General features: G+C 44.9%; 1 pseudogene; it reads left to right on the forward strand.

Moving 5' to 3' along the window:
* The first annotated feature begins 128 nt into the window (after nt 1-128).
* On the forward strand, nt 129-8,817 carry LOC138671716 (polymerase delta-interacting protein 3-like; annotated as a pseudogene).
* The last annotated feature ends 16,845 nt before the right edge of the window (nt 8,818-25,662 follow it).

Below are 25,662 nucleotides of genomic sequence, written 5' to 3' on the forward strand. Positions count from 1 at the left end.
ATAATGTCACTGTGGTGTGCTGACTGTGTGCTTTCAGTGAGAGCTAAGGAAGCAGTTTCGCAGGCAGGTATTACCTTTCAGCTTGCGTGCTGCTGTTCTCTGATGCTGGTACTTGCCACTCAGCCAGCATGCGCCGATCGAGCGGCCCACTACAAGCACCGGCCCTTCTGGCATTTGACCGAAGTGCCCGATGCTCAGTCCGGTCCTGTTCTTCATCTTCACCCATACATCTTACCAAGAATATCCAAATGTCACATCCTAAAAAAAATTTTTCCAGTGTTACAAACACTGTTAAAGGAATGCCAATAAACATAGTTAACCACAACCCTGGGAAACAGCAGATTTCCTATTGACAAGATAGGGACGATGGTGGTATTGATGACAACTTTGAATTTTCCAACATCCCCACCAAGAAGATAAAGATGACAGTTTCATACAATGTGCAAAAAAGGCCATGAATGTCTTGAAAATCTTTTTCTCTTGTGCAAACTTTACTTCTTACTAAAGTGGTACAGAATTATGCATACACAGCTCCCATGTCTACTCAGCACGAGACACCTTTATTGCACACAAAGACTCTAACCAATGTGTCATGGACACTTGTCACAAAGGAGGGCAGTTCATCAGTAGGGCCCGCTGCAAATAAGTCTGTCTTTAGCCCTTTAGAATGCCCAAAAATTACCATTTCTAATTTGCATCAAAGAGTCACAGAGGAAGATAGAGTGGAGCTTTTCTGTGTATGCAGTGCCTTGAAGCGCTACCGCTTGTTGAGTTCCTGAGTTGCAGAGGTTGTGTTTGTAAGAAAGGAAGATGCAGTTGGTGTCTATAAAAAATGCAACAACAGATATACCTAGATAACCAATGAAATGCAATCTTCCTTTAAATGGTAGTGTGGTAACTAGTGTTGAGCATTCCGATACCGCAAGTATCGGGTATCGGCCGATTCTTGCGGTATCGGAATTCCGATACCGAGATCCGATACTTTTGTGGTATCGGGTATCGGTATCGGATACATAGAGATGTGTAAAATAAAGAATTAAAATAAAAAATATTGATATATTTACCTCTCCGGCGGCCCCTGGACTCAGCGCGGGTAACCGGCAGGCTTCGTTGTTCTAAATCAGCGCTTTTAGGACCTGAGAATCACGTCCTGGCTTCTGATTGGTCGCGGGCCGCCCATGTGACCGCCACGCGACCAATCACAAGCCGCGACGTCACCGCAAGCTATTAGCGCGCTCATTTTTGAAAAATGAGCGCGTTAATGACTTTCAAAGACGTAGCGGCTTGTGATTGGTCGCGTGGCCGCGACCAATCACAAGCCGCGACGTCACCGCAAGCTATTAACGCGCTCATTTTTAAAAATGAGCGCGTTAATGGCTTTCAAAGACGTAGCGGCTTGTGATTGGTCGCGTGGCCGCGACCAATCACAAGCCGCGACGTCACCGCAAGCTATTAACGCGCTCATTTTTAAAAATGAGCGCGTTAATGGCTTTCAAAGACGTAGCGGCTTGTGATTGGTCGCGTGGCCGCGACCAATCACAAGCCGCGACGTCACCGCAAGCTATTAACGCGCTCATTTTTAAAAATGAGCGCATTAATGGCTTTCAAAGACCGCGGCCGCGACCAATCACAAGCCGCTACGTCTTTGAAAGCCATTAACGCGCTCATTTTTAAAAATGAGCGCGTTAATAGCTTGCGGTGACGTCGCGGCTTGTGATTGGTCGCGTGGCGGTCACATGGGCGGCCCGCGACCAATCAGAAGCCGGGACGTGATTCTCAGGTCCTAAAAGCGCTGATTTTGAACAAAGAAGCCTGCCGGTTACCCGCGCTGAGTTCAGGGGCCGCCGGAGAGGTAAATATATCAATATTTTTTATTTTAATTCTTTATTTTACACATCCCTATGGATCCCAGGGCCTGAAGGAGAGTTTCCTCTCCTTCAGACCCTGGGAACCATGAGAATACCTTCCGATACTTGATGTCCCATTGACTTGTATTGGTATCGGATATCGGTATCGGCGATATCCGATATTTTTCGGGTATCGGCCGATACTATCCGATACCGATACTTTCAAGTATCGGACGGTATCGCTCAACACTAGTGGTAACATCAGAACAGCCCATACTTCTAAGATTAACCCCTTTACCCCCAAGGGTGGTTTGCACGTCAATGACCAGGCCAATTTTTACAATTCTGACCACTGTCCCTTTATGAGGTTATAACTCCGAAACGCTTCAACGGATCCTGGTGATTCTGACATTGTTTTCTCGTGACATATTGTATTTCATGATAATGGTAAAATTTCTTTGATAGTACCTGCGTTTATTTGTGAAAAAAACGGAAATTTGGCGAAAATTTTGAAAATTTCGCAATTTTCAAACTTTGAATTTTTATGCAATTAAATCACAGAGATATGTCACACAAAATACTTAATAAGTAACATTTCCCACATGTCTCCTTTACATCAGCATAATTTTGGAACCAATTTTTTTTTTTGTTAGGGAGTTATAAGGGTTAAAAGTTGACCAGCAATTTCTCATTTTTACAACACAATTTTTTTTTAGGGACCACGTCTCATTTGAAGTCATTTTGAGGGGTCTATATGATAGAAAATGCCCAAGTGTGACACCATTCTAAAAACTGCACCCCTCAAGGTGCTCAAAACCACATTCAAGAAGTTTATTAACCCTTCAGGTGTTTAATAGGAATTTTTGGAATGTTTAAATAAAAATGAACATTTAACTTTTTTACACAAAAAATTTACTTCAGCTCCAATTTGTTTTATTTTACCAAGGGTAACAGGAGAAATTGGACCCAAAAAGTTGTTGTCCAATTTGTCCTGAGTACGCTGATACCCCATATGTGGCAGTAAACCACTGTTTGGGCGCATGGGAGAGCTCGGAAGGGAAGGAGCGCTATTTGACTTTTCAATGCAAAATTGACAGGAATTGAGATGGGACGCCATGTTGCGTTTGGAGAGCCACTGATGTGCCTAAACATTGAAACCTCCCACAAGTGACACCATTTTGGAAAGTAGACCCCCTAAGGAACTTATCTGGATGTGTGGTGAGCACTTTGACCCACCAAGTGCTTCACAGAAGTTTATAATGCAGAACCGTAAAAATAAAAAATCATATTTTTTCACAAAAATTATATTTTTGCCCCCAATTTTTTATTTTTCCAAGGGTAAGAGAAGAAATTGGACCTCAAAAGTTGTTGTCCAATTTGTCCTGAGTACGCTGATACCCCATATGTGGCAGTAAACCACTGTTTGGGCGCATGGGAGAGCTCGGAAGGGAAGGAGCGCAGTTTGACTTTTCAATGCAAAATTGACAGAAATTGAGATGGGACGCCATGTTGCGTTTGGAGAGCCACTGATGTGCCTAAACATTGAAACCTCCCACAAGTGACACCATTTTGGAAAGTAGACCCCCTAAGGAACTTATCTAGAGGTGTGGTGAGCACTTTGACCCACCAAGTGCTTCACAGAAGTTTATTATGCAGAACCGTAAAAATAAAAAATCATATTTTTTCACAAAAATTATATTTTTGCCCCCAATTTTTTTTTTTCCAAGGGTAAGAGAAGAAATTGGACCTCAAAAGTTGTTGTCCAATTTGTCCCGAGTACGCTGATATCCCATATGTGGCAGTAAACCACTGTTTGGGCGCATGGGAGAGCTCGGAAGGGAAGGAGCGCCGTTTGACTTTTCAATGCAAAATTGACAGGAATTGAGATGGGACGCCATGTTGCGTTTGGAGAGCCACTGATGTGCCTAAACATTGAAACCCCCCACAAGTGACACCATTTTGGAAAGTAGACCCCCTAAGGAACTTATCTGGATGTGTGGTGAGCACTTTGACCCACCAAGGGCTTCACAGAAGTTTATAATGCAGAGCCATAAAAATAAAACAAAATTTTTTTCCCACAAAAATTATTTTTTAGCCCCCAGTTTTGTATTTTCCCTAGGGTAACAGGAGAAATTGGACCCCAAAAGTTGTTGTCCAATTTGTCCTGAGTACGCTGATACCCCATATGTGGGGGGGAACCACCGTTTGGGCGCATGGGAGGGCTCGGAAGGGAAGGAGCGCCATTTGGAATGCAGACTTAGATGGAATGGTCTGCAGGCGTCACATTGCGTTTGCAGAGCCCCTAATGTACCTAAACAGTAGAAACCCCCCACAAGTGACACCATTTTGGAAAGTACACCCCCTAAGGAACTCATTTTGATGTGTTGTGAGAGCTTTGAACCCCCAAGTATTTCACTACAGTTTATAACGCAGAGCCATGCAAATAAAAATTTTTTTTTTTTCCACAAAAATTATATTTTAGCCCCCAGTTTTGTATTTTTCCAAGGTTAGCAGGAGAAATTGGACCCTAAATGTTGTTGTCCAATTTGTCCTGAGTACGCTGATACCCGATATGTGGGGGGGAACCACCGTTTGGGCGCATGGGAGGGCTCGGAAGGGAAGGAGCATCATTTGGAATGCAGACTTAGATGGATTGGTCTGCAGGCGTCACATTGCGTTTGCAGAGCCCCTAATGTACCTAAACAGTAGAAACCCCACACAAGTGACCCCATATTGGAAACTAGACCCCTCAATGAACTTATCTAGATGTGTTGTGAGAACTTTGAACCCCCAAGTGTTTCACTACAGTTTATAACGCAGAGCCGTGAAAATAAAAAATCTTTTTGTTTTCCCACAAAAATTATTTTGTAGCCCCCAGTTTTGTATTTTCCCAAGGGTAACAGGAGAAATTGGTCCACAAAAGTTGTTGTCCAATTTGTCCTGAGTACGCTGATACCCCATATGTTGGGGTAAACCCCTGTTTTGGCACACAGGAGAGCTCGGAAGGGAAGGAGCACTGTTTTACTTTTTCAACGCAGAATTGGCTGGAATTGAGATCGGACGCCATGTCGTGTTTGGAGAGCCCCTGATGTGCCGAAACAGTGGAAACCCCCCAATTATAACTGAAACCCTAATCTAAACACACCCCTAACCCTAATTCCAACGGTAACCCTAACCACATCTCTAACCCTGACACACCCCTAACCCTAATCCCAACCCTATTCCCAACTGTAAATGTAATCTAAACCCTAACCCTAACTTTAGCCCCAACCCTAACCCTAACCCTAGCCCTAACCCTAGCCCTAACCCTAGCCCTAACCCTAACCCTAGCCCTAACCCTAGCCCTAACCCTAGCCCTAACCCTAACCCTAACCCTAGCCCTAACCCTAGCCCTAACCCTAGCCCTAGCCCTAACCCTAGCCCTAACCCTAGCCCTAACCCTAACCCTAACCCTAGCCCTAACCCTAGCCCTAACCCTAGCCCTAGCCCTAACCCTAGCCCTAACCCTAGCCCTAACCCTAGCCCTAGCCCTAACCCTAGCCCTAACCCTAGCCCTAATGGGAAAATGGAAATAAATACATTTTTTTTATTTTTCCCTAACTAAGGGGGTGATGAAGGGGGGTTTGATTTACTTTTATAGCGAGTTTTTTAGCGGATTTTTATGATTGGCAGCCGTCACACACTGAAAGACCCTTTTTATTGCAAAAAATATTTTTTGCAATACCACATTTTGAGAGCTATAATTTTTCCATATTTTGGTCCACAGAGTCATGTGAGGTCTTGTTTTTTGCGGGACGAGTTGACGTTTTTATTGAAAACACTTTTGGGCACGTGACATTTTTTGATCGCTTTTTATTCCGATTTTTGTGAGGAAGAATGACCAAAAGCCAGCTATTCATGAATTTCTATTGGGGGAGGCGTTTATACCGTTCCGCGTTTGGTAAAATTGATAAATCAGTTTTATTCTTCGGGTCAGTACGATTACAGCGATACCTCATTTATATCATTTTTTTATGGTTTGGCGCTTTTATACGATAAAAACTATTTTACAGAAAAAATAATTATTTTTGCATCGCTTTATTCTCAGGACTATAACTTTTTTATTTTTTTGCTGATGATGCTGTATGGTGGCTCTTTTTTGCGGGACAATATGACGCTTTCAGCGGTACCATGGTTATTTATATCTGTCCTTTTGATCGCGTTTTATTCCACTTTTTGTTCGGCGGTATGATAATAAAGCGTTGTTTTTTGCCTCGTTTTTTTTTTTTTTTTCTTACGGTGTTTACTGAAGGGGTTAACTAGTGGGACAGTTTTATAGGTCGGGTCGTTACGGACGCGGCGATACTAAATATGTGTACTTTTATTGTTTTTTTTTTTTATTTAGATGAAGAAATGTATTTATGGGAATAATATTTTTTTTTTTTTTCATTATTTTGGAATATTTTTTTTAATTTTATTTACACATTTGGAAAATTTTTTTTTTACTTTTTTACCTTGTCCCAGGGGGGGACATCACAGATCAGTGATCTGACAGTTTGCACAGCACTCTGTCAGATCACTGATCTGACATGCAGCGCTGCAGGCTTCACAGTGCCTGCTCTGAGCAGGCTCTGTGAAGCCACCTCCCTCCCTGCAGGACCCGGATCCGCGGCCATCTTGGATCCGGGGCTGGAGGGAGCAGGGAGGGAGGTGAGACCCTCGCAGCAACGCGATCACATCGCGTTGCTCCGGGGGTCTCAGGGAAGCCCGCAGGGAGCCCCCTCCCTGCGCGGTGCTTCCCTGCACCGCCGGCACATCGCGATCATCTTTGATCGCGGTGTGCCAGGGGTTAATGTGCCGGGGGCGGTCCGTGACCGCTCCTGGCAAATAGTGCCGGATGTCAGCTGCGATAAGCAGCTGACACCCGGCCGCGATCGGCCGCGCTCCCCCCGTGAGCGCGGCCGATCGGCTATGACGTACTATCCCGTCCAGGGTCAGATAAGCCCAGGGTACCTCGACGGGATAGTACGTCTAAGGTCACAGAGGGGTTAAGTGACGCCCCATCAAAGAAGGAAGGTGAATCTAGAAGAAACACAACCTCCTCCTCCTTCAGTGTGGATTAAAATTCTACAGCTGAAGTTGATCTTCATACTATCTTAAAAGCACTCTTTTAGTCATTCAACCACCTGCATTTCAGATTAAGCTCTGATGACACCAATACAACTTGGAGACTGTAATAAGAGAGATTCACAATTCACATATGGGCCCAGAGACCACTTTAAATAAAAAAAACTTCAGTTTTTTTTATTTGGTTTTAGTTTAGTGCTGATGATCAGCAGGTAGTTGATGTTTGAAGGAGTCTGCCATCAGACATTTGACAATTTATCCTGTTATCCTTCGTTGTGGGCCAGTTGCGTTATTGGATCAAGAATTACCGTTTTCCCCTCGCTCTAGTATTATGATACAGCACGATTATGGTTCTACAGTTCTGTCAAGGGAGGCTAAATAAATGTTGAATAACTTGCTTATATTTCTTAAATAATCAGTTTCAACTTAAAAGATAAGCTTTGTTGTTTTGTAGTTTAAATATCTTGATTCTTACAAATGGATCTGAAGACCTTCATATTCCTTTAAATGGGGGGGTGAATCAATAAGTGTCCACCGACTGTGTTTTAGACAAATAATTTTTTTATGACTAATTAATGTTTCACACAGTACAAATGTAATCCAGAAATGTTAAATCGTTGGCAATAGTTGTTGCCCTGCGGCTGAAGCATTTTGTGATATCTGTGATCTGAAGATAGAGAAATGCTGAAGGGAAATAGATCACAGTAATGGTGATCTAAATACAGAGATGTGTACATAGGAATGTTGGGAGGACACAGATTGCGCTTTTCTATCAACTTCAGATACTTTTAAAAGATTTTATGTAATACTGGTAATTAAAATAAAGTTACTGTAATGTTGGCAGGGTGCCGTGCCATACCACGACTATCTATTTTCTTTTAATGTCCAACCTTATAATTGTTTTGTAAATTGATATTTATTTCTACTCCTCATTGGGAGGGGGAGGGGCAGACACAAAAAACACGGGTGAACCACAAACACCCCTTGCAAACAATAACGTGGCTGTTTCATCACGGAACACGTTCACCCTGGTGTTATAGTGGTGGTGTCACAAGAGACATGGAGGATATGTGGTATCCCGTAAAGTGGCCTTTTCTATGGGATACCGCATCACGGAACACGTTAACCCTGGTGTTATAGTGGTGGTGTCACAAGAGACATGGAGGATGTGTGGTATCCCATAAAGTGGCCTTTTCTATGGGATACCGGATATATTGTGTGTTTTCATAAAAATGCTGTGTATTTTTATGTTGATTCGGCATTTTAAATGCTTTGTGAGACCTGCTGACAGGCAGCACAAAAAGGGTTAGTCTTCTCATCCCGGCTTTGATCAGGTGACCCAGCTCTGTTTTAATCTGCAGAAGGTTTCAGGCCTCCTTATTGGCCTCAATTGTTTTGATTGTGTCTTAGCCTACTTATTCACACAATTTTTCATCACCAAAAATATAAAAAAAAATAGCCAAGATATTTGAAAGTGGGCTCTCTCCGTCTGACGCCTCATGTATCTGTGGGCTAAACATTGTGGCATTTGAGTCCTCCATTGAACTGTTTTTCCAGTGTCTTACCATAGTTATTGACACCAGTTCCCTTTAAAAAAAAATTTCATGACAGGACACATTTTAAACTGTGGTTTATACGCACACGGATCACATATCATTTGTCCATTTGTAGTGAACGTGGAAAATATTGTAGTCGATTTAAAAAGGCCAAGGCACATGGCAAGGGACGGGAAAGGGGACGTGATGGTGATGTGCATGCAGAGGCTGAGGCCGTGGGCAAGCTGGGCCACAACAAACATCCACATCTTCTCACTCCACCTTCCAATCCCAATTACTATGGGACCGCAGCAGCACACCACTATTGAAACCAGAGCATTGTCAAAAGGTTGTTAGTTGGAAAGCAGATAATAATTCCAGTCACTTTGCCACTACCACCTGAACCCTGTCTTCCATATCGTCAAGTCTGAGTATCCATGAATCTGAATTGCATATTCCTCACCCTGAGCCTCCTTCCTCCCACCATGCAGAGTGCCCAGAGACAATTGATCCCACTCTTAGACACTCCGAAGAGCTGTTCACCTTTCCATTTATAGATTTGGCACGCTTGCCTGGTCCACTTGAAGTGGGGTAAGATGCTATCGCATGTAGCGATGCCCTAATATTTGAGCAGCCACCGTCACAAGGCGACGGTGGGAAAGTGTCACCAGAGGTGGACGATAATGAGACACAATTTCCAGATCGTCAGGAGGAGGACCAGGGTGCATAAGTAGAAGACGAGGTGGTGGATTATATTATTATTATTCTTAGTCCTTCTTATAGCGGTAGTAGAATAGCAATGGACCTAAAACTTAACTTTTATTATCTCCAAAAAAAACAAAAAACATATAGAGTGCCTGTTTAAAAACACCTAAGTGAAAAAAATCACGAACATGACACCACAAGACACAAAAAAGGGAGGGAATAAAAATACTGATGTCAATGGAATACTGTGTTCCAATGGGAGCCTGTCCCAATAAGTGTGAGAATGTGATTCTAGGCTCAATAGTACATAGCCGGTGCCAACCTGGACAGATACAAGCCACGAGGGAATCACCACACAAGGTACAATAGGCACAATATCAGACCGTATGAAAATGTTCACAAGTGCTATATAGGACTATACCAGCGTATGAAAAAGATATCGCTGGGACCTAACCCCAGACCAGGATGAACAAGGGGTATATGAAAAGTGTATATATATTTAAACACAATATGCTGTTTAGATGTAGGCAAAGTAATGACCCATAGACACTATATAGTTACAGCTATGTGTAAGAGAATGCACTTATAATCGTACCATGCACTTAGTAAACATAGAACGGAAATGACATGAAGCACACACATGTACATCAGTATGCTAAATAGCAGCAAAGCTAAGCAAAAATGTATTTGCGGCTTAGAGTGGCAAATAGCATACCCAGGTAACCATATATATGACGGGCAAATAGCCCATAATTTGCATACCTTAACCAGGGAAACTTAATGCGATATTGTAAGTAGCCACATGCCTTCACCTGCGTTGAAAGACCAAACACCCCCTATACATACTCAGATAGCACCGAAACAGGGATAATAAACAACTGTGTTTGCTTCCAATCACACGCGGTGATAAGGTTAGATCTCACCCAATTCCCGGAGAAGCTGTACCATGTTGCTGCAAGGTTACATGTGCTTTCACTAGTGGGGGGTGGATAATGAGCCTCAATAGCGTCTCCCAGAACACAGTATTCCATTGACATCAGTATTTTTATTCCCTCCCTTTTTTGTGTCTTGTGGTGTCATGTTCGTGATTTTTTTCACTTAGGTGTTTTTAAACAGGCACTCTATATGTTTTTTGTTTTTTTTGGAGATAATAAAAGTTAAGTTTTAGGTCCATTGCTATTCTACTACTCTTTTTTGTGGATTGTATCCTGCTTTGTTATATATCCTTCTTATAGCGCCATTTTTTACATGGCGCTTTAAATGTGAAAAAGGGGCATACATAGACAAGTACACTAAACATGAGCAATACAAGTGATATTCAAGTACAGAAGGAGAGAGGACCATTCCCACAAGAGCTCACAGTCTACAGGGGATGGGTGAGGATAGAATAGTAGAGGGTAGAGCTGGTTGTGTTGCAGTTCAGTCAACTGAGGATAACTGCAAGTTGAAGGCTTGTCAGACGAGATGGTTCTTCAGGTTTGCTTTTAATGTTTCCATGATAGGCTAAAGTCCGATGTTTTGGGGTAGAGAGTTACAGAGTATGGGTGAAGCATGGGAAACATCTTGTATGCGGTTGTGGGAAGAATAGATAAGAGGGGAGTAGAGAAGAAGAGATTGAGAGGATCGAAGGTTGCGTGTAGGTAAATACTGGTAGACCATGTCACAAATGTATGGAGGACACAGGTTGTGGATGGCTTTGTATGTCATAGTTTTAAGGTTTAGAGTAGAGGCTGAGGAATAACGGTGAGACAGGTAGACTAGTCATACAGCCAAGTTTAGCATAGATTGGAGTGGTGCAAGAGTGCTAGAGGGGAGGCCAGAGAGTAGAAGGTTGCAATAGTCGAGGCGGGAGATGATGAGGGCGTGCACAAGTGTTAAAGCTGTTATTTGGGCAAGGAATGTACGGATCCGTGAAATGTTTTTGAGCTGTAGTCGGCAGGAGAAGGCAAGGGCTTTCATATGTGGCTTGAAATAGAGGGCATAGTCGAGGATAACCCTCAGGCATCAAGCAAGCGGAACTGGTGAAATTGAGCAGCCATTAACATTGAGGGATAGGTCTGGTGAAGGGGTAGAGTGAGATGGTTGAAAGATGATGCATTCTGTTTTGTCCATGTTCAGTTTTAGAAAGCGAGCAGAAAAGAAGGTTGAAATAGCGGACAGACATTGTTGCATTTTGGTCAGGAAGGAGGTGATGTCAGGTCCAGATAGGTAGATCTGCGTTTCATCAGCATAGAGCTGATATTGCAAACTGTGGGATCCTATGAGCTTCCTCAGGCCAAAAGTGTACATGGAAAAGACTAGGGGTCCTAGAACTGAGCCTTCGGGAACACTGACAGACAGGGGGCAAGGTGAGAAGGTGGTGTGGGAGAGGGAGACACTGAATGTCCCCGTAACACCAACACAACGGAAATTGGCAGTACAACTGTACAACTCAGTACAACTGAGTTTGGTTGTTTTTTATAGACTCTGCTGAAAACCAGAAACAGTCCTTTTGTACCACCTGGTATGCCTGCATCAGCATGGCTCGCAAAAATACCAGCCTGACCACCACCAGCATGATCAGGCACATGGCAGCAAACCACCCGACTTTTTTGCCCGAACCCCAGGGTTAAGGAACAGTGTCTGTGGGTGATACCACTGCTTCTTCCACTGTTATGCATGCAAGCCAATACCCTATCCATGGCGCAGCATTTATTTGTCCCTACCCCAGTCCTTGTAATGCAAGTGAAAATATGGAGCCAATGCCCTGCACACCACACTACTAAATTCCCACATTTTTCTACTGCTTGCGCTCTAAATGTTGCCTTTTAGGCTGGTGGAGAATGATTTTTGACTCAACTTTATTGTGTCAACCATCACAAAGTACTCAGTCTCCACCTCTCCAATATTTCTCCCACTGTGCCGTCCCAGCATTACACAAGCACGTGTCCCACAACATTACCCGGGCCCTCAAGCATGCTTTTACTGGGAAAGTCCACCTAACCACGGGCACGTGGACAATTGTTTGTGGTCAGGGATGGTACATCTTGCTGCTGCCACACTGGGTTAACAGTGAAAGTCCACACCCAGTCAGACCTTGTGTCACCATGTCACAGATGTATGGAGGAGACAGGTTGTGGATGGCTTTGTATGTCATAGTTAGGGTCTGGAACTGTAGCCTCTGGGCAATAGGAAGCCAATGAAGGGCCTTGCAGAGATTAGAAGCTGTGAAATAATGGTACTTTGTATGGAACACCACCTCACGACACTGAGGATTGCGGGACCTACGTCAATGTGGGTTACCCCCACAATGTACAGCTCCTGCACCTTCTCTTTCTCCTCTTGAGCCTCCATCTCCAAAATGACCACATCAGTCACAAGCTGGAAGCACTGAAGCACTGCCTCAGCTAAGCGGCAACAGGCTGTGCTGAAGCGGTTATGCTTAGGTGACAAACCGCATAATGCTGAAGAGTTGTGGACAACTTTGAAAGAGCAGACATACGCCCACAGATAGATCAGGCATCTTACAGAGAAACCACAATGTTCAATATGTAGCCTGCTTTTTTTTTAACTCCACAGAGTAGCTAGAAATAAGATGCTGTGCCCTGTTAGTGTCACAGGGGAACACAGCTAACTGCTGAGCTGATGGCAGTCAGTGGTCACGCACCCAGAAAAGCACAAAAACACTCCTCACCGGAGGTGCCGGTATTCTAGGGGTTTATTTCAGCCGGGTCCCTGAATACACACATACAGGCGCGACCACAAATAACATGCTCATGACATGAGGTGATACTAGCGCATGGCCGTGCGGCCATGCAAACCTTTTATAGCTGCAGCAGCTTCAGGACCTTCCTAGGGAACAAATGGAAGATGCTACAGTACCTGAGCAACTTCAGGACCTTCCTAGAGGACCAGTGATAGCTGCTGCAGTACCTGAGCATGAGACCCCTGACTTCCAATGAGAGGTCTTTGTAATGCTTGCTAATGACAGGTGTTATGAAGGCAATCCAGAAACACAGTGTGCATAGCGATCAGAGCGCACACAGTGATCTGACAAATACCCAAAAATACAAGAACGAGCTCTGAGACGTGGAAACTCTGTAGACTGCACACCTGATCCTATCCTAAACACAAATAAAAGCAGCTGTGGATTGCGCCTAACAACTACCTAGGCAACTCGGCACAGCCTAAGAAACTAGCTAGCCTGAAGATAGAAAAATAGGCCTGACTTGCCCCAGAGAAATTCCCCAAAGGAAAAGGCAGCCCCCCACATATAATGACTGTGAGTAAGATGAAAAGACAAAACGTAGGTATGAAATAGATTCAGCAAAGTGGGGCCCGATATTCTAGGACAGAGCGAGGACAGTAAAGCGAACTTTGCAGTCTACAAAAAACCCTAAAGCAAAACCACGCAAAAGGGGGCAAAAAAACCCCACCGTGCCGAACTAACGGCACGGCGGTACACCCTTTGCGTCTCAGAGCTTCCAGCAAAACAAAAGACAAGCTGGACAGAAAAAAAGAAACAAAAAAGCAAAAAGCACTTAGCTATACAGAGCAGCAGGTCACAGGAACAATCAGGAGAAGCTCAGATCCAACACTGAAACATTGACAAGGAGCAAGGATAGCAGCATCAGGCGGAGTTAAGTAATGAAGCAGTTAACGAGCTCACCAGAACACCTGAGGGAGGAAGCTCAGAAGCTGCAGTACCACTTGTGACCACAGGAGTGAATTCAGCCACAGAATTCACAACAGTACCCCCCCCTTGAGGAGGGGTCACCGAACCCTCACCAGAGCCCCCAGGCCGACAAGGATGAGCCGCATGAAAGGCACGAACAAGATTGGAAGCATGAACATCAGAGGCAAAAACCCAGGAATTATCTTCCTGAGCATAACCCTTCCATTTAACCAGATACTGGAGTTTCCGTCTAGAAACACGAGAATCCAAAATCTTCTCCACAATATACTCCAATTCCCCCTCCACCAAAACCGGGGCAGGAGGCTCAACAGATGGAACCATAGGTGCCACGTATCTCCGCAACAACGACCTATGGAATACATTATGTATGGAAAAGGAGTCTGGGAGGGTCAAACGAAAAGACACAGGATTGAGAACCTCAGAAATCCTATACGGAAAAATAAAACGAGGTTTAAATTTAGGAGAGGAAACCTTCATAGGAATATGACGAGAAGATAACCAAACCAGATCCCCAACACGAAGTCGGGGACCCACACGGCGTCTGCGATTAGCGAAAAGTTGAGCTTTCTCCTGGGACAAGATCAAATTGTCCACTACCTGAGTCCAGATCTGCTGCAACCTATCCACCACAGAATCCACACCAGGACAGTCCGAAGACTCAACCTGTCCTGAAGAGAAACGAGGATGGAACCCAGAATTGCAAAAAAATGGAGAAACCAAGGTAGCCGAGCTGGCCCGATTATTAAGGGCGAACTCAGCCAACGGCAAAAAGGACACCCAATCATCCTGGTCTGCAGAAACAAAACATCTCAGATATGTTTCCAAGGTCTGATTGGTTCGTTCGGTCTGGCCATTAGTCTGAGGATGGAAAGCCGAGGAAAAGGATAGGTCAATGCCCATCCTACCACAAAAGGCTCGCCAAAACCTTGAAACAAACTGGGAACCTCTGTCAGAAACAATATTCTCAGGAATGCCATGCAACCGAACCACATGCTGAAAGAACAAAGGTACCAAATCAGAGGAGGAAGGCAATTTAGCCAAGGGCACCAGATGGACCATTTTAGAAAAGCGATCACAGACCACCCAAATGACTGACATCTTTTGAGAAACGGGAAGGTCAGAAATGAAATCCATCGAAATATGTGTCCAAGGCCTCTTTGGGACCGGCAAGGGCAAAAGCAACCCACTGGCACGAGAACAGCAGGGCTTAGCCCTAGCACAAATCCCACAGGACTGCACAAAAGTACGTACATCCCGTGACAGAGATGGCCACCAGAAGGATCTAGCCACTAACTCTCTGGTACCAAAGATTCCAGGATGACCAGCCAACACCGAACAATGAAGTTCAGAGATAAGTTTATTAGTCCACCTATCAGGGACGAACAGTTTCTCTGCTGGACAACGATCAGGTTTATTCGCCTGAAATTTTTGCAGCACCCGCCGCAAATCAGGGGAGATGGCAGACACAATGACTCCTTCCTTGAGGATACCCGCTGGCTCAGATAAACCCGGAGAGTCGGGCACAAAACTCCTAGACAGAGCATCCGCCTTCACATTTTTAGAGCCCGGAAGGTACGAAATCACAAAGTCGAAGCGGGCAAAAAATAACGACCAACGGGCCTGTCTAGGATTCAAGCGCTTGGCAGACTCGAGATAAGTCAAGTTCTTATGATCAGTCAATACCACCACGCGATGCTTAGCTCCTTCAAGCCAATGACGCCACTCCTCGAATGCCCACTTCATGGCCAGCAACTCTCGATTGCCCACATCATAATTACGCTCAGCGGGCGAAAACTTCCTGGAAAAGAAAGCACATGGTTTCATCACTGAGCAATCAGAACCTCTCTGTGACAAAACCGCCCCTGCTCCAATCTCAGAAGCATCAACCTCGACCTGGAACGGAAGAGAAACATCTGGCTGACACAACACAGGGGCAGAACAAAAACGACGCTTCAACTCCTGAAAAGCTTCCACAGCAGCAGAAGACCAATTAACCAAATCAGCACCCTTCTTGGTCAAATCGGTCAATGGTTTGGCAATGCTAGAAAAATTACAGATGAAGCGACGATAAAAATTAGCAAAGCCCAGGAACTTTTGCAGACTTTTCAGAGATGTCGGCTGAATCCAATCCTGGATGGCTTGGACCTTAACTGGATCCATCTCGATAGTAGAAGGGGTAAAGATGAACCCCAAAAATGAAACTTTCTGTACACCGAAGAGACACTTTGATCCCTTCACAAACAAAGAGTTAGCACGCAGGACCTGAAAAACCGTTCTGACCTGCTTCACATGAGACTCCCAATTATCCGAGAAGATCAAAATGTCATCCAAGTACACAATCAGGAATTTATCCAGGTACTCTCGGAAGATGTCATGCATAAAGGACTGAAACACTGATGGAGCATTGGCAAGTCCGAACGGCATCACAAGATACTCAAAGTGACCCTCGGGCGTATTAAATGCAGTTTTCCATTCATCGCCTTGCTTAATTCGCACCAGATTATACGCACCACGAAGATCTATCTTTGTGAACCAACTAGCCCCCTTAATCCGAGCAAACAAGTCAGATAACAATGGCAAGGGATACTGAAATTTAACAGTGATCTTATTAAGAAGGCGGTAATCAATACACGGTCTCAGCGAACCATCCTTCTTGGCTACAAAGAAGAACCCTGCTCCCAGTGGTGATGACGATGGGCGAATATGTCCCTTCTCCAGGGATTCCTTCACATAACTGCGCATAGCGGCGTGTTCGGGCACGGATAAATTAAATAATCGACCTTTAGGGAATTTACTACCAGGAATCAAATTGATAGCACAATCACAATCCCTATGCGGAGGTAGAGCATCGGACTTGGGCTCTTCAAATACATCCTGATAATCAGACAAGAACTCTGGGACCTCAGAAGGGGTGGATGACGAAATCGACAAAAATGGAACATCACCATGTACCCCCTGACAACCCCAGCTGGATACCGACATGGAATTCCAATCCAATACTGGATTATGGGTTTGTAGCCATGGCAACCCCAACACGACCACATCATGCAGATTATGCAACACCAGAAAGCGAATAACTTCCTGATGTGCAGGAGCCATGCACATGGTCAGCTGGGCCCAGTTTTGAGGTTTATTCTTGGCCAAAGGTGTAGCATCAATTCCTCTCAATGGAATAGGACACCGCAAAGGCTCCAAGAAAAATCCACAACGTTTAGCATAATCCAAATCCATCAGATTCAAGGCAGCGCCCGAATCCACAAACGCCATGACAGAAAACGACGATAAAGAGCATATCAAGGTAATGGACAGAAGGAATTTGGACTGTACAGTACCTATGACGGCAGACCTAGCGGACCGCTTAGTGCGCTTAGGACAATCAGAAATAGCATGAGTGGAATCACCACAGTAGAAACACAGACCATTCAGACGTCTGTATTCCTGCCGTTCAACTCTAGTCATAGTCCTATCGCACTGCATAGGCTCAGGTTTAACCTCAGGCAGTACCGCCAAATGGTGCACAGATTTACGCTCGCGCAAGCGTCGACCGATCTGAATGGCCAAAGACAAAGACTCCTTCAAACCAGCAGGCATAGGAAATCCCACCATGACATCCTTAAGAGCCTCAGAGAGACCCTTTCTGAACAAAGCTGCCAGCGCAGATTCATTCCACTGAGTGAGTACTGACCATTTCCTAAATTTCTGACAATATACTTCTATATCATCCTGACCCTGGCACAAAGCCAGCAAATTTTTCTCAGCCTGATCCACTGAATTAGGCTCATCGTACAGCAATCCAAGCGCCAGGAAAAACGCATCGACACTACTCAAGGCAGGGTCTCCTGGCGCAAGAGAAAATGCCCAGTCTTGAGGGTCACCGCGCAAAAAAGAAATAATAATCAAAACCTGTTGAATAGGATTACCAGAAGAATGAGGTTTCAAGGCCAGAAATAGCTTACAATTATTTTTGAAACTTAGAAACTTAGTTCTATCTCCAAAAAACAAATCAGGAATAGGAATTCTTGGTTCTAACATAGATTTCTGATCAATAGTATCTTGAATTTTTTGTACATTTATAACGAGATTATCCATTGAAGAGCACAGACCCTGAATATCCATGTCCACACCTGTGTCCAGAATCACCCAAATGTCTAGGGGAAAAAAAAAAATGAACACAGAGCAGAAAAAAAAAAAAATGATGTCAGAACTTTTTCTTTCCCTCTATTGAGAATCATTAGTTGGGCTCCTTGTACTGTTAACTTTGCTAATGACAGGTGTTATGAAGGCAATCCAGAAACACAGTGTGCATAGCGATCAGAGCGCACACAGTGATCTGACAAATACCCAAAAATACAAGAACGAGCTCTGAGACGTGGAAACTCTGTAGACTGCACACCTGATCCTATCCTAAACACAACTAAAAGCGGCTGTGGATTGCGCCTAACAACTACCTAGGCAACTCGGCACAGCCTAAGAAACTAGCTAGCCTGAAGATAGAAAAATAGGCCTGACTTGCCCCAGAGAAATTCCCCAAAGGAAAAGGCAGCCCCCCACATATAATGACTGTGAGTAAGATGAAAAGACAAAACGTAGGGATGAAATAGATTCAGCAAAGTGGGGCCCGATATTCTAGGACAGAGCGAGGACAGTAAAGTGAACTTTGCAGTCTACAAAAAACCCTAAAGCAAAACCACGCAAAAGGGGGCAAAAAAACCCACCGTGCCGAACTAACGGCACGGCGGTACACCCTTTGCGTCTCAGAGCTTCCAGCAAAACAAAAGACAAGCTGGACAGAAAAAAAGAAACAAAAAAGCAAAAAGCACTTAGCTATACAGAGCAGCAGGTCACAGGAACAATCAGGGGAAGCTCAGATCCAACACTGAAACATTGACAAGGAGCAAGGATAGCAGCATCAGGCGGAGTTAAGTAATGAAGCAGTTAACGAGCTCACCAGAACACCTGAGGGAGGAAGCTCAGAAGCTGCAGTACCACTTGTGACCACAGGAGTGAATTCAGCCACAGAATTCACAACAGGTCTTACCATGGGCATGCTCAGTGTGTGCAAGGCAGGACTTAGTCCCAGAAAAGCCTGCTCGCCGCTGACCAGTGCAGGCTACAACAGCAGAGCCTGGAAAGGCAGCAGTAACCTTTTGCACAGTATCAGACTGAGCGAGACGCTAGGACCGATGTCTCTGCTGAGCAGGCTCCTGTTGTGAATTCTGTTATCGAACTCCCTCCTGTGGTCATGAATGGTACTTCGGCGAGTTCTGTCCATGGACTCCCTCTGGTGGCTGTGAGTGGAGCTGCTGCTTCTGAGGTTCCTTCCACAGGTGACGTAGTTTATTCTTTGGCTGGCTGCTCTATTTAACTCCACTCAGATCGTTACTCCATGCCAGCTGTCAATGTTCTTGTACTGGTTCAGTTCGCTCTTGGATCTTTCTGGTGACCTGTCTACTCCAGCAGAAGCTAAGTCCCTGCTAGTTAATTATTTGTTCATTGTTTCCTTGTCCAGCTTGCTATCATGATTTTGCCTTGCTAGCTGGAAGCTCTGGGATGCAGAGTGGCACCTCCGCACCGTAAGTCGGTGCGGAGGTCTTTTTGCACACTATGCGTGGTCTTTTTGTAGTTTTTTGTGCTGACCGCAAAGATACCTTTCCTATCCTCAGTCTGTTTAGTAAGTCTGGCCTCACTTTGCTGAAACCTGTTTCATTTCTGTGTTTGTGACTTTCATCTTTACTCACAGTCAATATATGTGGGGGGCTACCTTTTCCTTTGGGGAATTTCTCTGAGGCAAGGTAGGCTTTATTTTCTATCTCTAGGGCTAGTTAGCTCTTAGGCTGTGAAGAGGCGTCTAGGCAGAGTTAGGTACGCTCCACGGCTATTTCTAGTTGTGTGATAGGATTAGGGGTTGCGGTCAGCAGAGCTCCCACTTCCCAGAGCTTGTCCTGTGTGAGTTTAACCATCAGGTCGTTCCGGGTGCTCCTAACCACCAGGTCCATAACAATACAGCTGGCTTAAAGTATTAATGCATCTCAATAGAGGGATAAGAGAAGTTCTGAGACCATTTTTTTTCTCTGCAGTGTGTTTTGTCTTTCTCTTCCCCTTAACCTCTGGGTGGTTCAGGACACAGGTGTAGATATGGACATTCAAGGTCTGTCCTCTTGTGTGGATCATCTCACTGCAAGGGTACAAAACATTCAAGATTTTGTGGTTCAGAATCCGATGTTAGAACCTAGAATTCCAATTCCTGATTTGTTTTCTGGGGATAGATCTAAGTTCCTGAATTTCAAAAATAATTGTAAACTGTTTCTAGCTTTGAAACCCCGATCCTCTGGTGACCACGTTCAACAAGTAAAAATCATTATTTCTTTGTTGCGTGGTGGCCCTCAAGACTGGGCATTTTCCCTTGCGCCAGGAGATCCTGACCAGAGCTGAACGGCAAGAACACAGACGTCAGAATGGGCTGTGTTTTTACTGTGGTGATTCCACTCATGCTATCTCCGATTGTCCTAAGCGCACTAAGCGGTTCGCTAGGTCTGCCACCATTGGTACGGTACAGTCTAAATTTCTTTTGTCCGTTACTCTGATTTGCTCTTTATCGTCCTATTCTGTTATGGCATTTGTGGATTCAGGCGCTGCCCTGAATTTGATGGACTTGGAGTTTGCCAGGCGCTGTGGTTTTTTCTTGGAGCCCTTGCAGTATCCTATTTCATTGAGAGGAATTGATGCTACGCCTTTGGCCAATAATAAGCCTCAGTACTGGACTCAATTGACCATGTACATAGCTCCTGCACATCAGGAGGATATTCGCTTTTTGGTGTTGCATAATCTGCATGATATGGTCGTTTTGGGGTTGCCATGGCTACAGGTCCATAATCCAGTATTGGATTGGAAATCTATGTCTGTGTCCGGCTGGGGTTGTCAGGGGGTACATGGTGATGTTCCATTGCTGTCAATTTTGCCTTCCACTCCTTCTGAAGTCCCTGAGTTTTTGTCATATTACCGGGATGTATTTGATGAGCCCAAATCCGGTGCCCTACCTCCTCATAGGGATTGCGATTGTGCTATTAATTTGATTCTTGGTAGTAAGTTTCCTAAGGGCCGACTGTTTAATTTATCTGTGCCAGAGCACGCCGCTATGCGGAGTTATATAAAGGAATCCTTGGAGAAAGGTCATATTCGCCTGTCGTCATCACCGTTGGGAGCAGGGTTCTTTTTTGTGGCCAAGAAGGATGGTTCTTTGAGACCTTGTATTGATTACCGCCTTCTTAATAAGATCACAGTCAAATTTCAGTACCCTTTGCCGCTGCTGTCTGATTTGTTTGCTCGGATTAAGGGGGCTAGTTGGTTCACCAAGATAGATCTTCGAGGGGCGTATAATCTTGTGCGAATTAAACAGGGCGATGAATGGAAAACAGCATTTAATACGTCCGAGGGCCATTTTGAGTACCTGGTTATGCCATTCGGGCTTTCTAGTGCTCCATCTGTGTTTCAGTCCTTTATGCATGACATCTTCCAAAAGTACCTGGATAGATTCATGATTGTATATTTGGATGATATTTTGGTCTTTTCGGATGATTGGGAGTCTCATGTGAAGCAGGTCAGAATGGTGTTCCAGGTCCTTCGTGCAAATTCCTTGTTTGTGAAGGGGTCAAAATGTCTCTTTGGAGTTCAGAAGGTTTCATTTTTGGGTTTCATTTTTTCCCCTTCTACTATCGAGATGGACCATGTTAAAGTTCAGGCCATTTATGATTGGACTCAGCCGACATCTGTGAAGAGCCTGCAGAAATTCCTGGGCTTTGCTAATTTTTACCGTCGCTTCATCGCTAATTTTTCTAGTGTTGCTAAACCGGTGACTGATTTGACCAAGAAGGGTGCTGATGTGGTCAATTGGTCCTCTGCGGCTGTAGAGGCTTTTCATGAGTTGAAGCGTCGTTTTTCTTCTGCCCCTGTCTTGTGCCAGCCAGATGTTTCGCTCCCGTTTCAGGTCGAGGTTGATGCTTCTGAGATTGGAGCAAAGAAGTTCTGATGGCTCAGTGATGAAACCATGTGCCTTCTTTTCTAGAAAATTCTCGCCTGCTGAGCGCAATTATGATGTTGGCAATCGAGAGTTGTTGGCCATGAAGTGGGCATTCGAGGAGTGGCGACATTGGCTTGAAGGAGCCAAGCATCGCGTGGTGGTCTTGACGGATCACAAGAATTTGACTTATCTCGAGTCTGCCAAACGGTTGAATCCTAGACAGGCTCGATGGTCGCTGTTTTTCTCCCATTTTGATTTTGTGGTTTCGTACCTTCCGGGCTCTAAGAATGTGAAGGCTGATGCCCTGTCAAGGAGTTTTGTGCTTGACTCTCCGGGTGTTCCTGAACCGGCGGGTATTCTCAAAGAGGGGGTAATTTTGTCTGCCATCTCCCCTGATTTGCGGCGGGTGCTGCAGAAGTTTCAGGCTGATAGACCTGACCGTTGTCCAGCAGAGAAACTGTTTGTCCCTGATAGATGGACTAGTAGAGTTATCTCTGAGGTTCATTGTTCGGTGTTGGCGGGTCATCCTGGAATCTTTGGTACCAGAGATTTCGTGGCTAGATCCTTTTGGTGGCCTTCTTTGTCACGGGATGTGCGTTCTTTTGTGCAGTCCTGTGGGACTTGTGCTCGGGCTAAGCCCTGCTGTTCTCATGCCAGTGGGTTGCTTTTGCCCTTGCTGGTCCCGAAGAGGCCCTGGACGCATATTTCCATGGATTTTATTTCAGATCTCCCTGTCTCTCAAAGGATGTCGGTCATTTGGGTGGTTTGTGATCGCTTCTCTAAGATGGTCCATTTGGTACCTTTGTCTAAATTGCCTTCCTCCTCTGATTTGGTGCCATTGTTTCTCCAGCATGTGGTTCGTTTGCATGGCATTCCGGAGTACATCGTCTCGGACAGAGGTTCCCAGTTTGTTTCGAGGCTTTGGCGGTCCTTTTGTGCTAAGATGGGCATTGATTTGTCTTTTTCTTCGGCTTTCCATCCTCAGACAAATGGCCAAACCGAACGAACTAATCAGACTTTGGAGACATATCTGAGATGCTTTGTTTCTGCTGATCAGGATGATTGGGTGTCCTTTTTGCCTTTGGCTGAGTTCGCCCTTAATAATCGGGCCAGCTTGGCTACTTTGGTTTTGTCTTTTTTCTGTAATTCTGGTTTCCATCCTCGTTTCTCTTCAGGGCAGGTTGAGCCTTCGAACTGTCCTGGTGTGGATACTGTGGTGGACAGGTTGCAGCAGATTTGGACTCATGTGGTGGACAATTTGACATTGTCCCAGGAGAAGGCTCAACGTTTCGCTAACCGCCAGCGCTGTGTTGGTCCCCGACTTCGTGTTGGGGATTTGGTTTGGTTGTTGTCTCGTTATGTTCCTATGAAGGTTCCCTCTCCTAAGATTAAGCCTCGTTTCATTGGTCCGTATTAGATTTCTGAAGTTCTCAATCCTGTGTCATTTCTTTTGGCCCTTCCAGCTTCTTTTGCCATCCATAATGTGTTCCATAGGTCGTTATTGGGGAGATACATGGCGCCTATGGTTCCCTCCGTTGATCCTTCTGCCCCGGTGTTGGTCGAGGGGGAGTTGGAGTATGTGGTGGAGAAGATTTTGGATTCTCGTATTTCGAGATGGAAACTCCAGTACCTGGTCAAGTGGAAGGGTTATGGTCAGGAAGATTATTCCTGGGTTTTTGCCTCTGATGTTCATGCTGCCGATCTAGTTCGTGCCTTTCATTTGGCTCGTCCTGATTGGCCTGAGGGCTCTGGTGAGGGTTCGGTGACCGCTCCTCAAGGGGGGGGTACTGTTGTGAATTCTGTTATCGAACTCCCTCCTGTGGTCATGAATGGTACTGCGGCGAGTTCTGTCCATGGACTCCCCTCTGGTGGCTGTGAGTGGAGCTGCTGCTTCTGAGGTTCCTTCCACAGGTGACGTAGTTTATTCTTTGGCTGGCTGCTCTATTTAAAGGGACACTGTCACCTGAATTTGGAGGGAACAATATTCAGCCATGGAGGCGGGGTTTCTGGGTGTTTGATTCACCCTTTCCTTACCCGCTGGCTGTAATAATGGATTGAAGTTCATTCTCTGTCCTCCATAGTACACGCCTGAGTAAGGCAAGATTGCACCTTGTGCAGGCATGTACTACGGAGGACAGAGAATGAACTTCAATCCAATAGTGCAGCCAGCATGCAGCCAACGGGTAAGGAAAGGGTGAATCAAAAACCCAGAAACCCCGCCTCCATGGCTGAAGATTGTTCCCTCCAAATTCAGGTGACAGTGTCCCTTTAACTCCACTCAGATCGTTACTCCATGCCAGCTGTCAATGTTCTTGTACTGGTTCAGTTCGCTCTTGGATCTTTCTGGTGACCTGTCTACTCCAGCAGAAGCTAAGTCCCTGCTAGTTAATTATTTGTTCATTGTTTCCTTGTCCAGCTTGCTATCATGATTTTGCCTTGCTAGCTGGAAGCTCTGGGATGCAGAGTGGCACCTCCGCACCGTGAGTCGGTGCGGAGGTCTTTTTGCACACTCTGCGTGGTCTTTTTGTAGTTTTTTGTGCTGACCGCAAAGATACCTTTCCTATCCTCAGTCTGTTTGGTAAGTCTGGCCTCCCTTTGCTGAAACCTGTTTCATTTCTGTGTTTGTGACTTTCATCTTTACTCACAGTCAATATATGTGGGGGGCTGCCTTTTCCTTTGGGGAATTTCTCTGAGGCAAGGTAGGCTTTATTTTTTATCTCTAGGGCTAGTTAGCTCTTAGGCTGTGAAGAGGCATCTAGGCAGAGTTAGGTACGCTCCACGGCTATTTCTAGTTGTGTGATAGGATTAGGGGTTGCGGTCAGCAGAGCTCCCACTTCCCAGAGCTTGTCCTGTGTGAGTTTAACCATCAGGTCGTTCCGGGTGCTCCTAACCACCAGGTCCATAACAGGCTCCACTGCCGTCGATGTAGAGTGGGAGACCGCAGTAGACATGGCTCAAGATTCCCCCTGTGCAGCAGCGGGAACTCGACTCCTAACACTGCAATGTTCAATATGTGGCCTGTTTTTTTTACCCCAAAATGCTGTTTAGAACTAGGGTAACAGACAGCAAATACAGTGGAATGGAGGCCTGAAATGCCCAAATTTGTAACCCACAAATAGATCAGGCGTCTGACAGATACCAGAATGCTCAATATGTGGCCTGATTTTTTTTACCCCACAATGCTGTTTAAAACTAGTATAACAGACAGCAAATACAGTGGAATGGAGGCCTGAAATGCCCAAATTTGTAACCCACAAATAGATCAGGCATCTGACAGAGATACCAGAATGCTCAATATGTGGCCTAATTTTTTTTTTTACCCCTTTACCCCCAAGGGTGGTTTGCACGTTAATGACCGGGCCAATTTTTACAATTCTGACCACTGTCCTTTTATGAGGTTATAACTCTGGAACGCTTGCATGGATCCCGGTGATTCTGACAATGTTTCTCATGACATATTGTTCATGATAAAATTTCCTTGACATTACTTGAGTTTATTTGTGAAAAAAACGGAAATTTGGTGAAAATTTCAAAAATTTCGCAATTTTCCAACTTTGAATTTTCATGTCCTTAAATCAAAGAGATGTGTCACACAAAATACTTAATAAGTAACATTTTCCACATGTTGGAACCAACATTTTTTTTGCTATGGCGTTACAAGGGTTAAAATTTGACCAGCGATTTCTCATTTTTACAACACCATTTTTTTAGGGGGCCACATCACATTTGAAGTCACTTTGAGGGGTCTATATGATAGAAAATACCCAAGTGTGACAC

This window comes from Ranitomeya imitator, chromosome 3 (assembly GCF_032444005.1).
Source record: "Ranitomeya imitator isolate aRanImi1 chromosome 3, aRanImi1.pri, whole genome shotgun sequence".
Taxonomy (NCBI): domain Eukaryota; kingdom Metazoa; phylum Chordata; class Amphibia; order Anura; family Dendrobatidae; genus Ranitomeya; species Ranitomeya imitator.